Source organism: Drosophila obscura, unplaced genomic scaffold, assembly GCF_018151105.1.
Source record: "Drosophila obscura isolate BZ-5 IFL unplaced genomic scaffold, ASM1815110v1 contig_200, whole genome shotgun sequence".
NCBI lineage: Eukaryota > Metazoa > Arthropoda > Insecta > Diptera > Drosophilidae > Drosophila > Drosophila obscura.
Genome location: NW_024542791.1, coordinates 4,372,314 through 4,387,575, shown reverse-complemented (window position 1 = coordinate 4,387,575; position 15,262 = coordinate 4,372,314). Strand labels below are relative to the sequence as shown.

The 15,262-nt window shown below is 39.7% G+C and overlaps 1 protein-coding gene across 5 annotated transcripts in view; it reads right to left on the bottom strand.

Annotated features, from left to right (window-relative positions):
* LOC111078462 (leucine-rich repeat and fibronectin type-III domain-containing protein 3) overlaps positions 1 to 14,961 on the bottom strand; it is a 64,499-nt gene extending 49,538 nt beyond the window's left edge. Inside the window, exons 1-2 of one of the 5 annotated variants that reach the window (XM_022373161.2) lie at positions 14,362 to 14,961; positions 12,499 to 13,012 (exon numbers count right to left, since the gene is read on the bottom strand). The gene's annotated coding sequence lies outside the window, so the exon portion shown is untranslated. Of the gene's footprint in view, positions 1 to 12,498; positions 14,072 to 14,361 lie in introns of those variants that run through there. The other 4 variants (XM_041593744.1, XM_022373184.2, XM_022373168.2 and 1 more) reach the window with 4 other exon arrangements.
* Positions 14,962 to 15,262: the final 301 nt, after the last annotated feature.

Sequence of the window (15,262 nt, the reverse complement as noted above, 5' to 3'; positions counted from 1 at the left end):
TGTAATCCAGAGCTCAACATTCCCCACATCGTAGTACACACACGAGAGTGTATTCATTCCACTTGGAGTTGCAGCACTCCACATACATACATGCATCCACATCCACCCCTGATCCACCACCCCACCGCCCTGTTGGCCACGTCACTGGATGCAGGACAACGGCTTAGTGTCCTTTCTGCTGGTGCTGCTATCCTCTGTTCTGTTCTGCACGGCTTGGTTGGCCCGAGCCGCGAATGCAATTAAATAGAATATATCGCCAGCTTCCAGACTCAGCTCCAAGGTCGGTTCTACTCTCGGCTGTCCCCCCTGCGGCTTTGGACCTCAGTTCCCTGTGGACTTGGCCAAAACTAAAAACTCAGCCGACTGGCAATAACTCAGGGAGTAGTTGTTGTTGTTGTTGTTGGTTCTCTATACCCTTCACGAAGCGTTGATTAAAGCTGCCCCTTCAAGCAGAATGTTTGCTCTTTTTCTGACTTTTTCAAACGTTTTACACAAATAAATCGATTGGCTGGGAATTGATAAATGATATACATAGACTGCAATATACGAGTAGTTTCAGAATAAAGAGGATCCTAATGGGAACATATTTTCTGTAACTTCTGGAGGTTTCATTGGATCATACTTCTAGGGTATCATTAGCATCGAATGACCCACCTCTGCTGCTTTGTTGTTATTGTTGTCGGCAGCCTAGTCCAAGGGAGAAGTAGGCGGAATTCTCTTCTGTTTTTTTTTTTTGGACGCTTGTTAAGTAATTTTGTTAATAGCTGCACCAACGGCAGTGGCAGCAGCGGCAGCCACTGGCTTCAATAAATCTTTTTGTGTGGCTGCCACAATTCGCTGAACATTTCATGCTCTCTTTGCCGTTGCCGTTGCCTGCCTCTTGGGCTATAACTATTAAATGGAAACTAGTTCACTCCACTCTAGAAGGCTCAATCGAGTGCCTGCACCTCCCACAAAATGCACCACAAAATACAGAAAAAAAAATTGAAATAAAATAAAAATAAAATTGTTGCACGCATATGAGCGGCCGCAAGATGGGAAGGGGAGGCAGTGTACAAATCATTTCGCAGACTTTCACCAATTTTTTTTGTTTTGCCAGATCTTCGATTGCCACAAAACAGAAATAACAACAAGACAGCAAACATAAAAATAATAATAATACAAATAAACAAATGATTACTTTGTTGAAAGCCCAGAATAAATAGCGATACGAAAATACGAGTAAGAAATGCAATGCGGTGCTTAATTGCTATACTCTATTTTTGGGGGGAAAAGCTGATGAGTTTTGTTGAGGATTTGGGTAATAAATTGAGGAATATACTTATAAGCCAAGGGAATATTAATCTTGCAATCTATTGGACAGCGTAATAAGTTATAGCTGATATATAAAGACAGGGTGGAATGTAATTCGACCGCTTATCCTCTAACATCATAATAATAGGTTATTTAAGCATAGGTTATAGGCTATTTAAGATTTAAGCACCTTTTTGGGGATCTTTTTCTGAGTGAATGAAAAAGTGTGGTTTGCCTATTCCACGATAGAAACAAATTTGGATCAGTCTCTCAGTGGAACAGGAAACAGATTAAGTCTGCCAAAAGTTATCATGTTATATAACTTATTCTCTTAAATTAAAAGTTTATCACCATATCGTATTCAATATGAATAGTACGTGTACTATCTATATATCCATCTATCTAGAGTACCCTCAGATATATCTACCACCGCAGAATATTTCTTTCTACGTTACTTTTTATTTTCATATATCTTTTTCTGTTTCCCTCTCTCTTTCTTTTTTCATCTCACTTTTTTTTTAATCTTTTTTTTGCTTCCATTTCTATTCAACACCCATGACTACATCTGTCACTGAACTCATATGTTGCCATGAAATCACGATTGTCTTTGACCCCTGAATGAAAAAAGTACGTGGTCTGGTCATCATCTTTTCTAGACTTTGGTGAGCACGCGGAGATCTTTTCACTTGAATATCATAACGTTCAGAGTCGTGGAATAGTCTTTGCACGAATGAGTCTAGACATCAAGCAAAGCATTGAACTGTGATAGCTTCAATCTATAGATACTTTCCACAATAACTTGACTACTAATACTAAAAAATGTTTAATTTAAAGTTTAAATATTTATTCTTATGGATAACTCATTTAGTCCAACTTGAACTAATACTATTAATAATTATTCTTATGGATACCTCATTTAATACCTCATGCTAAAGGCATTAATAATTCAATACCCAAAAGAGTATTCTTAGATTCCTCATAACACCTTTCCTTTCTCTCTTCGGTTACCATTTCATCGTTTTAGACTGATTTTGTCTCTGTTTTAGCTCATTGTTTATTCTGTTTTGTTTTAGCCCTCGTCAGAGCTGGCCAAAAGCCTTTTTTTCTGTTGACCCACTGACGCTGACAAAATTCACTAATTTTCAGTGGCGGAAACGGATTTGTTGCTGTTGTTTTGAGTTGATTGCAGGCGATTACGGCTGTCACCCCTCTGACGCTTCACCCTTTTTGCAGCGCCTGCTCTCTGTTGTAATTTACACCTGTTGCACCTGTGTTGCAAGCTGAAATGCACAAAAGTTTACACAAATTTTTTACCGCGCGCAGCAACATGGGGCAGCCTAGGCAGCTAGGCAGCTAGGCAGCTAAGCAGCTGCTTGTGGTAGCTCTAGCTGCCACTTACATGAGTCTTTGCTAAATGGAATTTAATTATACAAAAAATAATTACGCGCTCATTTTGTTGGCTTTGTTTTAATTGTTTGACGTTTGCTTAATTTGCCTCATTAGAAACTATTTTTTAGTGTGGAGTTTTGTGCGATTTCAGGTGGCTGCTGCTGCTAGTTTTTCAGCAATTTTCCCATTTGGGTCAGCTACCGACGTCTGTCGATACGAATTCGCATAATTTGCTACATTGTAAGTCTATCTTTTATGGAGTATCTCTGTCCCTAGGAGTTGGTAATATTGTTTTGTGGTGAAGTTGCCAACTCAAGCGAGATAGAACTTGGATACCTATTTCTTTGTTTTTTGGATCGAATAATTATATTATTTGTTGCTGAAAATCATTTAAATAGTCTTAATAATCATATAAATGTTAACCAAATTTTTATTTCAATCGAATCATCATATATCGGCCCCTGGAACATAAGACTTTCAAGGGGTATCCAAAACTTCGAACCCCAAAGCCAAGACTTCCCTTTTTGTTTTGTTTTTCATTTGAATTGCATCAAATCGGAGCTTAAGTTTTTATTTATTAGCTTTTAGGTATTTTGACTTCATTAAAATGGAATTTTGTATGCGCCTGATTTTTGCAGGAAATAAATTAAAAGTTGGCTTTAATTGTTGCTCATACGCAATGTTGCACAATTCAGTGGCTGCTGCTGCTGCTGCTGCCACTTGCCTCTGGTCTGGGGTTCAACTGGAAAAGCCGCTTAGCCTTTGTTCTGTTTGGTTTTCAGTTTGGGTTTAGTTTGATTCAATTTCGGTTCGGTTTGCGTTACGCATTGTGTTGCCTCTCGTACTGGTTTTGGGTTCTGCGCTCCGCTGAAATCGCTTGAATGTCGTCGGAGCAGAGCGATTTATGAATAGTGAATGCAGCTTTTGGGGGGTTTACGGTGCCGGCCTTAACGGATTTAATGGTGTTGTCGGACAAGTTTGCAATTTGCAATTCGATTTCGAAGCCGTTAACACACACAAATAATTGCGAATAATTATTTGCTTTTGTTGATTAACTGTGGGAATATTGGAACAACGGTGTGGAGTTCGGGTTTTGGCATGGACTGCGTCGCTAATTTTAGTTGAATTATGGCATAAATTTGAAATATATTCAAAGCAAAGAACATAAATATTGAACCTTAAAGTAGATTATTGCTTGATCTTCTTTTAGGAATAGTCAAAACATAATTAAAGCAAAATACGAGGGCTTACTTATTCCTTAAATGATATTTAAGCTTTTAACCTTTCAGAGTTAAATGTTTTCCTAGAGCTTCTCTTGGATTTAAATTATCATTTAATTAAGTGACTCTAAGTAAAATCGTAACTCCTGTTTATTAGCCTTTTCCAATTATTTTATCCAGCCTACATATATGCACAGAAATTCTCCCCCTATCATCAGCTTATTTGCAAATACCCATAAATACTGTGTGTAGGAATATGCCCATACCCTATCCAATTATAATATCATACCTCTGGTCTATTCACTTAACCCCTAATTAACTAATTGGCATAGAAAATCCAATTGCAATTCGGCGAATCGAAGAATATTTCATGACTCGGGAAGCTAACTGTGGTCTGTGGTAAGCGATGGGGGCAAGCGGGCGATGGTGCAGTCTCGCCATCTCGGAGCCGTTACGGGAATCTGCCCCATCTCAATACGCTGATTGATTGTGAATAAGCAATGGGTCGGTTATGAATCGAGCCTCCTTCTCGGATAGTGCCACTGGCTGCATAACTAAATTAGGCAGCCGCGTGAAACGTGAGGGGCATGCCACAGCAGCTCTCCCATACGGAGGTTCAATCTAATCCAAGTTATGTAATAAAAGATTCACTGAACAGTGTGCCCGGTGACCAAAGTGAAATATTAAGCAGTCAGCAGCCTGGTTCTGCTTCCTGCTTCTGGTTTTGGTTCCAGTTTCAGGATGCATCCGCCGAAAGAAATATCGCGCACAATGAAATGAAATATGGCTGGTACACTGGAGAAAATGGAGGTGGCTTGTGGCGCTTCTGAAGCATATCTCAAAAATTTACTGGCTATGCAGGTTTGTCCCGATTTACAGGTTGAGGTAAATATTTTTCTCTATAAAACTGTGGTACGAGTGCTATTAATATCGAATAGTCTTGAAGCATATTTTTTCAGTGTATCGTCTGTACAGAATGTCCAGAAGGGGTCTCCAATTGTCAGCGAAAAATGCTTTTGGACCCCAGCCCAATGAAATGGGGCGCAAAAGGGAAAATCTAAATGGATACAGAGACACAGCGGAAGGAAGCGGAAATGGCCACCTTAATGATAATATATACATAGCACAGTGTTAGATGTAAGTATTCGCACATGTTGCCAGAAAAATTGCCCGTCACTGTACAGCGAAAACTGGAAGGAAATGGCAGTGGAGAGGTAGAAAGACAAACCGTTTTAGTTACAAATAATAGTAAAAGTATTTGTCTTGGGGTGCAAATGGTTTTGTGATTTATAAAGATTGGTTTCGTAATATATTAAAATTATATTGCTATTATTTCTTACAGAATTCTTCGTGCAACTTATATTTAATTTAAACGCAAAAATAATAAACCAGGAAATTTAATTAATTTAAGGCTCTAGAGCTTTAAATTCCTTTAGATTTTCGAATTTCTATGCGAAGTTAGGTGCTATACCTGATGAACCGCATAACTGCATAAAAACTTAAGTTAAGCTGGGGGAAAACAGCAATTTAGTGGATTCCACACTGTGTTTGCCAAAAGGATTTCTCTAATGCAGCTAATTGAAATTGCAATTAGGTAAAACATTTTAGCACTGCTCCTTCTGCATCTAACTCTCTAATTAACACGCGTTTTTAATTATTAATTGCTGCACTTAATTTATAGGCTTTATCCTTGTGCTATACCCTTGGAACCCATTTAACCCTCCAGCTGTAGGTAAAGGGAACAAATTGCAATTTGTTTCAAGTGTTCCGGCGGGCGGCGGCGACAGGACAAAGTTTTCTTCGTATGTCTAGTGTCGTCTGGAAAATTGTGGGTGGGTGGAAGAAGTAAGAAACTATCTGCTAACTGTGATTTTTGTGTGCCTCAAAAACTTGCAATTTGTCTTTCTACCTTTGCTCTCTCTCTCGCTATATCATTGTTGTTTTTTTCTATACGCTCTACGCTCTTCTTGTTCTAGTAGCAGTTTTTCTTGTCTTGTCTTTCGTTTCAGTTTTTCTTGTTTTGCGTTGAAGTATAAATTGAATTGAAAGTTAAAAGTTTTGCCATATGGTTCCACTCGCCCCATTCCATTTGATTTTGAAATTAATTAGGAATTTGTTCCAGTCAGCCTAACGGTTCTGATTCTGGAGAACAACCGTAACCGTTTTCATTTTCCTTCACATTTATTGAGAATAGAGCATTCATTTCAAGTGGTTTTCCATTTTTCTATCTTTAACGATAACTTAAATTAAAATAATGCAAATAAGCCACAAAATAAACAGTGAAGAAAAGCTGTAGGGAAAAGCAGAGAGACAGATAACAAAGCAACAAAGTTTCCTTGTTCTTTCGTTTTTGTGTTTCTATCTTTTACAACTGCGACGATGGTCAATGGCCAGTAGCAAATTCCATGCCCTAAAGCACAGTGTAAATGAACGTTTGCTTTAATGGGAGGAATGGATGGTTGGAAAAGTGAACGAATGGATGGCTGATGGTTGCAGCTGCAGTGCTTTTTGGTGCAAGCGTGACTTTTGATGGCGACAGCATTCTTTTTAATGAGTGCCGAGTGGCTGGAAATACCAAGAAAAGTATACAAAAGAACCAAAGAGAACTCTATGAATTTCATTACAAAACTTGCTTTTCCGCCTCTAGGTGTTAATTTAAGCAAAGCTTAACAGTTCTACAAAGATTAGTTAATTTCATCTGCATATTTATTACTTCTCATATGTATTCCATATCTCTTCAGCGAAGAGTTTTCATGGAATTCTTTCATGCATGATGATTATCATTCTCTTCGCTTTGTTATTATCATTCTTTTGTAATTGGGCGCACATTTTCCACTAATTTTCCAAGTAAAAATATGGGAAAATAGTTTATGCTTGGCTTTTAGTGTTTGGGTGTTTTTAGATTTTTGAAAATAAAGTTAAAATAAGTTTTCAAAATTTTTTCGAAATGTAATGAAATGTTTGTGATGTGGTAATATTTTTGTGGACTGTTTTTTATATTTTATGCGATGATGTGATCTTATGAGTTTTTCGATTGATTCTTAAAAGACTCTTCTGTGTGATTTCCATCTATAAATTCTTTTATGAACATTTTATTTGAGTTTTCGAAGTAATTTTGTGCCTAAATTGATTTCATATTGCAAAGAAATTAAATTCCATTTAGCCATTTGGGTAAAAATTCTCGTATTTATCGTTGAAATTGCGGACAACAAATAAAAAAAAAAGTTTCCTCTTGCTATATAAAAAAAAAAAAATTTAAGAGAATGCTTTTATTTCGGCTTTATAGGCTGAGCATAAAAATCTCATCTCGCCGAAAGTTCATGGCAGAAAAGAAATACTCGGGTGATATGGAATTCCTGTTTATTTTCTCTTTCGGAAAAACTGAAATGAAATGGAAATGAAATCTAAAGGAGAATCGTTGGCACACAGCAAAACACATACTCCGGGTATTTCTGGCTAAAATTTATGTTTTAAAAAATTCTGCCCAAGAGAGGATGAAAAATAAAACAAAACCATCAGAGTGAGAGAGAGAGCGGTGGGGAGGTAGAGGAAAACGGTTTTTCCATAATGGGGGAATGCTGAAAATTCCATGGCGACTGGCGAATGCATTTTCTGTCGCATTTCCTGCCACAGCGTGCAGCATAAAATAACGGCAAAGCAACATAAACACGTGCCAGGGCCCCCTCGTCTAATGTCGGCCATTTCCTGCTGGCCAAAAACTGTAGGCCAAAACACAGCCGGATCGGAAGAAGGAGAGAGCGGAAAAGAGCGGAATGCATAAAAGCAAGCGTCACCAACAGCAACAGCAGCAGCAGCCGTAAAAGAAGCGTCGCACTGCCGTATAGCCGTAGAGCTTGATGCCTTTGTCGGGGAGAGGCAGAGCTCTGGTCAGGAGAGGGTCCCAAGAGGAACTCTTTACCAGACAGCTTCCCCCCCACTCTAACACTCTCAGCCACTGCTGGGCGAGTGAAGAACGGCAGGAAACCTCAAAAAGAGATGGAGCGCAAGAGCATGCAGCAGTGGAGCAGAGTCGTCTGGGGAATACCCTTCGAAAACTTTAGACACAATACAAAGTGGGTAAGGTATGGGCCGGGTTAAGGGTGCAGCTAAAGGTGAATCCATCAGAATTTGTAATGTCAAGAAATGGAGAGTAGTTGCCCAAAAATAAACCTTTATTCGACCACCATTATGAACAACCAATTCCTCTTCCTAGGAGCGTCTTGAGATGTAGTCTTATGCATACATTAAAAAAAGATTGCTAAGATATATCCTGCAACTAATGGTGTTCCTAAACGGAATTCAAACACAAAAGACGGACATAGCAAATAAAGTAAAAAAAAATTCAGAAAATAGAAGCAGATACCAACAAAAAATATAAGAACCGGAGGAATCTAAGAAAAACTTACTAAAAACATAAACAAATAGTAGTACAAGAGGCAACAACAGGCACAGCCACACTTCGATGCAGAGGGAAAAGAATGTGAAGGCAACCTAGAAGAAAGAGCGCGAGAAGCAGTAAACCAACAACAGTAAGAAAGACCCAAAGAAACCCGTGAGCGGGCAGGAGCGGAAGAGTGTGAGAAATATGTTAATAAAGTGCCACATCTAGCGGGAGGTGGTGGGGGACGGGTCCAGGCCTAAGCCGTAACACGATAAACGCTGGATGAATGACCTCTCTCTCTCTCACTCACTCACTCACTCACTCACTCTTGGTGTGGCTCTCCCTCTTTGCCTTTCGAAAACAGATGCGGCTCGCTCTGCTGCTGCTGCTGCTCCTTCAGCTAAGAATATTCTGCAGCTGCAAAGAAAATACAGTTCTTTTTTTTTTCAAAGCCAGTGCCTGGCGCCATCCTTCTTCTACTCCTCCTAATAGGCCAACAAAAATCTCTGTTGGTATAATGATGCCACTGACAACTGCAACTGCAACCCGCTAGCGGCAGAGCGTAGACTGCATTCTGTGTTCTTTGCTCTGCTTGAGTCTGCTCTCTGTGTTTTGATACCCATGCAGACATGGGTATAATGGAGGATTAGCAGACCAATAACTTTTTTGGATATTTTACCTTGAAAAATAAAATTCTGTTAAATTGTTTTCATTATTGCTGCACCGTCGTAACATGGTATTAATGTTGCAGGGTATCAAAAACTCGATAGCTTGGGCCAAGCCTCCCTATTTTTGTTAGTTATGCATTCTGCATCTTCTTCTTCTTCTCCCCTTTTGTTTGTTTCTGTGTGTGTGTGTGGGTCTGCATTTCTTCTTTGGAGTTCATTGCCGCGACTCATTTGTATTCTTTCTCCCGCTCGCGCTTGCACTCTGCTATACCCGTCCTGCTCTCGCTTGCACATTCATCTCCTGCTGTGTCTCTTCCTCTCTTGCACTTGCACTTGCCTTCGTTTTCCCATTCAACATAATCATCATCATCATCATCATTATGATGAGCCCTGTCTTCTTCCCACTTGACTTACCATTCAGTCGGTGTTCATTAGCTTTGTCTGCTGCTCTGTTCTCCTCTCCACCTCTCAAGATGTTTCTACCCCTCACCGCTTGACACACTCCCCTGCCCGATCATAATTGAATTATCCCCCAGAGGGAGAGGGGTGAAAACAGTGGTGCAGTGGGAGCAGTAGTAACAGATTTTTGACAGAGAAGAGGAAGTGGTTGTGGCTTTTGTGGGCCATATAACCAAACTTGGTTATTACCTTGTACGGGGCAGACATTTGGAGTCACAGCTTGAAAGATGGGAGTGTCTTGAAGGTTGTGGAGATGAGTGAAGATGGATTGTGGTTAAAACTAGGTGGAACATCCACACATAGTCGCAACATTAGTTGCAGCCAAAGAAACTCCACTCCACTGTAATTCATAGCTTAAACGTTCCACTGCCATTAATGCATTCTTCACCGTCTAGGCGTGGAAGGAAGTTTCTTCTTACATATATGCATTAAAAACTAAGCTCAAATATTACTTCCCCAATTACACGTATTTCTTCAGTAATTACTATATCAGCCAGTGTGGCTCTCTGATAGGCTGGCTGGTATTCTGGCACCCAGTTTCCTAGAAATCATAATTTGCACGCTTTCTTCTCAAAGCCCAGACACGAGGAGCCTCTCCCGCTCCCGCTCCCGCTCCCTTACCTCCTCTCTTTCACTCATGCCTTAGCACATATTCGAAATATTTTCGAGTTCACGATCAAGATCAACGAAAGAGAATCATAAAGAACGAATGAGAGAGTCAGAAGAGAAGAAACAAAGTCATTGAGGCAGCTAATGAAGCCAACAAAGAAGATGCTTCAGCGAGAAGAGTGGCCCGTAAAGTACCGAACACATGGTACATGGGGTGGAGGAAGGGAAAAGAAGGTGCCCACAGCATCTGCCTCTCAGTCTCTGGTTTCCCTCCGCACCTTGCCCCATTTTGACTTTCATTTCTTCATACAGTTAGACACTTTTATTGTGTTTCACATTACTTTTGTGTGTGCGCTTTGGTTTATTCTCTCTCCCACTTTTTGTTTGTGTTTTGGTTTATTTGGACTTTTCCTGAATTTCTATTTCCAGCATAGATAACAATTTCTATAAGTAAAGTGCGATATTTTACGAGACCCGACGCAACGGGAGAGACGTGGCTAAGAGATGGCAGCAAGGATGGTAGTCGGAGACGTTTACTGGAGCCGGGGATTCGACTTGACTCCAACAATACGGAGCGCATTATTTGTGCCCTTTTGTGGCATTGTTTTTCTTTTTCGAATTTCGTTTTTCTTTCGTGTTTTTCTCTCTGTCCCTCGCCTATCTCTAGCTCTTATTTTGCGTATTTTTGGCATTCCTTCTGACGTTTTGGCAACTTTTCCGGGTTAACTTTAGTTGATACTTGGGGAAGTTCCTACAGAAGAGTTTTCCAGAGGCTTACTCGAGCAGGGTGTACGGCTAAAGAGGTTACAATAAACATTAAATATTATTCTATTTGCTTTCAAAGATACCATAGACATGTGGTTGAAATAGTGAACTACTAGACTTAAAAGGCAAGTCAAAAGTACCGCATAAGTATAGTAATGCCGGGGAATTTGTATTCCTTTTAGTAAAATGAAATTTCTATACCTTAGGGTATAAGCGTGCCCTTAGATGTTATTTAATATTCTTCTTTAGTAGAATAAAACATTATGCACTCCCTTTAACCTCTGACTGCGCCACTGCTTAATAGTTCCTTGTGTTTGTGTGTTTCGGAATATTTGCAGTTTCCAACAAAAGCAAATATAAATTGCAATAGATTAAAGTTAAAGTCGTGACTGGGGCCCACGCAGAAGTTGCGAAACAAAAGCGGGAAAATGGAAGCCACCGTCAAGAAGGGAATCTGAATCAAATTTGGTCTCAAATTACTCAAAGGGAAATTTCAATTGAGATAATAGAACCAGATTTGCCATGAAATTAATGAATATGGGTGCACAGTGAGTGCTCTCAAAATGCTGCACAAAGATTTTTACTAATGGGTGGAAAAAGGTTCTACAATTTCATGAGACGCCCATTAAATTGGCATTTTTTTAGTCGAATTTTGAGGATTAATGTAGGATATGTTTAAGAGTTTTCAAGCTGAATTTAAAACGGAAGAAAAACTTCGTCAAATCAGTCATTAACAGTTCATATTATTTATCCACCTCTTAGAAATCGTTTCCAATTATCTAAGTAGAGTTTCGTAAAGATTTCCGAGCTATGTATAAAGCTGTGGATTTTTTTATTCAATAAACATTTCCAATGATTCTTTTTGTGTCTGTAATTTCCACGACAAAACCAAACCAAACTCAATTTCCATCGAGTTGAAAAACCTTTTTGATATTAAATTAAGCTCTTAACACTGCAGGGGAAAGCCGAAACAATGTGCCACGCTGGGTGTTTCTTTTTCCCGCTTTTTCACACAGACTGACAGACACAACAGAGACACTGACAAAACCCCAAACCCGAGACCATTTCCGCTCGGAGATTTCGGGCTGCCACCACCGAACGAACAGAGGAACTCAATTGGGCAACCCTCTCGCACCGGGCAGACACTTGTGCATATTAATTGCTTATTGAGCAGAATTCTCCCTGGCACATACAATGCGGGAGGTAGGGGGGGAAAATGGAAGGAAAACAACAAGGAACATGAAAGAACAAAGTTTTTTCGACATTCCGAATAACGATACCCAGTAGTTGGATATCTGGAGGTGATTTGAATATTCCTCTAAGAAACAACTAAAATTGTATACATACGTATGTATGTAATTTATCTACTAATAGAAATATTGTATATATATTGTATTTTTTCTTTAGTGGATTAAAATTAAGTCTTATTGATAGGTCTACACTATTTTATCATTATTATTCTGATATAATCCAAATACCATCCAATAACTCAAGATACTCTTCTTCAATATGTTGACAGGGTATACAGAATTGTTTGGGAAATCCTCAGGCACAGCCAAAGCCTTTTTTTTATTATTCTTTATCAGTTTCAATCACTCAATTGCGCCCCGCACCACTTCTCTGGCTCTGGCTTCCATTCATTCAGGCACTCACTCAGCGCACTCACTCTCTCTCCCACACACTCATTCATTCATGCAGGGTCTCCTTTTCTCACCTGTTTGTTTTGTTGTTGTTTCTTGTCACTAGCCTCGGTTTGGCCTCTCTTTGTACACCTCCTGCTGCTGCAGCCACACTCTCTGTCTCTCTGTTCCTCTCACGTGTCGAAACAAGCGTTTTCCGGCCTGAGTTTTTCGTTTTCCAGAGGGGCGCGTGGTCGAGGTTCGGTTTGGGAGTTCGTTCGGTGGTAGCCCCTTTGTTGCAGCCACTTGTGCGGCTCTCTCTTTCTTCCACTCTTTTTTTTGGGGGGACCCTTTACGGGTTGACAAAATGCCAAACGCTTGAAAATTCTTTTAGTCCTCCTCCTTTTTTATAGTGGTTTTTATTTTATTTTTGGGAATTTCTAGTGGTTTTTTTTATGTGTGTGTTTGAAGGAATATTTTTGGTCGTTTTGTAGGCTACTTTTTTATGAGATAAACATATTTTTAACTTTTTTATTTTTTTGTTAGTCGTTTTTTAATGATTGGCTTTCAGTTTCCGCGCGTATCTTGAATTTGGTTTTGGTTTTTATTCTGTTTGATAAAAAATTTTTGTTTTTATTGTTGCTGTTCTCGTTAACCTTTTCCGCCGTTCTCCCGTGCACGTGTTTGATTTTTCATTTTCTTTCCTCTTTCAGCTGTTTTTTATGACAACCTGTTTGCCTGTTTGCTGGAATGTTTTCGTGTGGTCTTCCCCCAAACGAACCGAGAATAAATGAATGAAAACTGGGCCTGGAATGCCACGAATAATAATTATGATTGCCAGTCGTCCAGCGATAAATGTGAAATGTTGTCTGTTCGAGGCACATGTTTTTATTACGAATTCAAAGACTTTTTTGCGAGGGAAATTCTTGTTTTGGATTTGGCATTTCATTTGATTATTTTTCGGGGGAATATTTCAGAAAGGGTTGGAATTTCACTTCACGTATTTATTTACGAAAAAAATCGTTTTTTATTTAGCCATTTATTTCATTGAAAAATACTCGTATCACATGTTACCATATGAATAGCAATTCAATCCATTTATTTATTTATTTGGTTGTGCCAATATTTATTTGATTTCTACTCGTTTATTTATCTATTCAATTTTCTCCTCACAACATTGTAAGCAACAAAAACAGACGACTATAAAATCAGATTCCAGAACCCAATCAATTAACGGGTGTTTCGGTTGCGCTACAAGAAGTCGGTCAATCTATAATGTCTGGCTACATACATTTGATGTACATACATACATATGTATGTATGTAGGCCTTCAATATGTTTTGTCTGTTTGTCTGCAGACAGTTTTCGAGCCAAGTTTTCTTTAAATTTAATTAAGCCTTTTTCTGCTTTGATTCTACTGCTTTTTTTTTATTTTTTTTTTAAGATCAGACCCCAAGCGCACTGCCTCCCAAAGATGGGGTGAACGAAAGACGGAGACTGGAGACTGGGGACTGGGTCTGGGACCTGCCAAGTGGCTTTCTAAACACAGAGATGCACGCTTCGTTGGCGCTGCCCACTCGAGAACATAGTAGTAATAAAAATGGGTTGTGGGGCACGAAGTTTTTGATACCCTTGGAAAACTGTCATTTCAATATCATATGGTCATGTGACTTTGATTCTCTTTGGATAAGTAATGGTTTTGTTTGTTGAATTTAATTTGAATATCTTGTGAAACAAAATAGTTAGCCATTCTATAGAGATAGTTTTATGATATTTTGTTCAGAAACTAAAACTTAGTTGTACTGATAAAAATTGGTGCTTCGCCGATCGTTCCTTTGGGCTAAAGTGGATTTTAAATGATATTTCTAAAGTGCATCGCCGATCTCCTGTCTTTATATTCTATGCTAGAATTTGTAGGCTCCAAACTAGCCCCCATCATTTCATGAAAATCATCATACCATGCCACTGCAGGGGTATCTCAAAACAGTGCTAGAACGCAGCGACGGCAGAGTGGTAGCGGCAGACCGCTAACGGTAAATCAAATGAAAAACTTCTATTGATACGGTGCTGAGAACCAGACGGAGAGGGGCGAAGAGACGGCGACCGGTGACAGAGACTGGACCGCGACTGTGACTGCGACGACGACGTCACGGCGCGCGTTTAAAATTCCTCTTGGAGCCGGAGCCGGAGCTGCTGCTGCTCTTCGAATCGAGTTGAGTTCAATCAAAGAGCATTAGATAGAACAGAACCCAAAGATGTTGTGTGTGGAACAAAAAAACAGGTTCTCAAACAGGATAGGTTGTTTTTTTTGTTTTATATTTTGTGTGTTTGATTTTCAAATAACAAAAAAAGCACATGCATAATTAACACCAACACAAATGGTCACACACAATGGTTATGATGGGGTGGGAAAAATGGCTGGGGGTTTAGGGAAACACAAATGTTTGAGGGAAAGAAACCGTACGCGGCACGCTCTTTGACTCAGAACTTACACGCTTTTCACATACTCTCTCTAACGACCTCGACTCTGCCGCTTCGTTGCGACGCGCTGAAACCCTAGCAGGTGACTGAAAGCAGCAACCAGCAGGCCGCACAGTGGAGGCACGTAGCAGCGGCAGCCAGCAGCAGGCAGTAGGCAGCGCTGTGGAGCTCTGCTTTGGAGCCGAACACCCACTGTTGGCCACTGTTAACGCCGGCAGAGCTGAGCCGAAGTCAAAGCAGCGACGCAACAGATCCGGGGCTCTGTAGCTGAGACTGAGCTGCTGTTAACTTAACAGTGGTTCGCTTTTGCATGCAACTTTTTTGGAATTGTTTTGTTTTTTTTTTTGGTAATTCGTGATTTCATTTTGTATATATGGT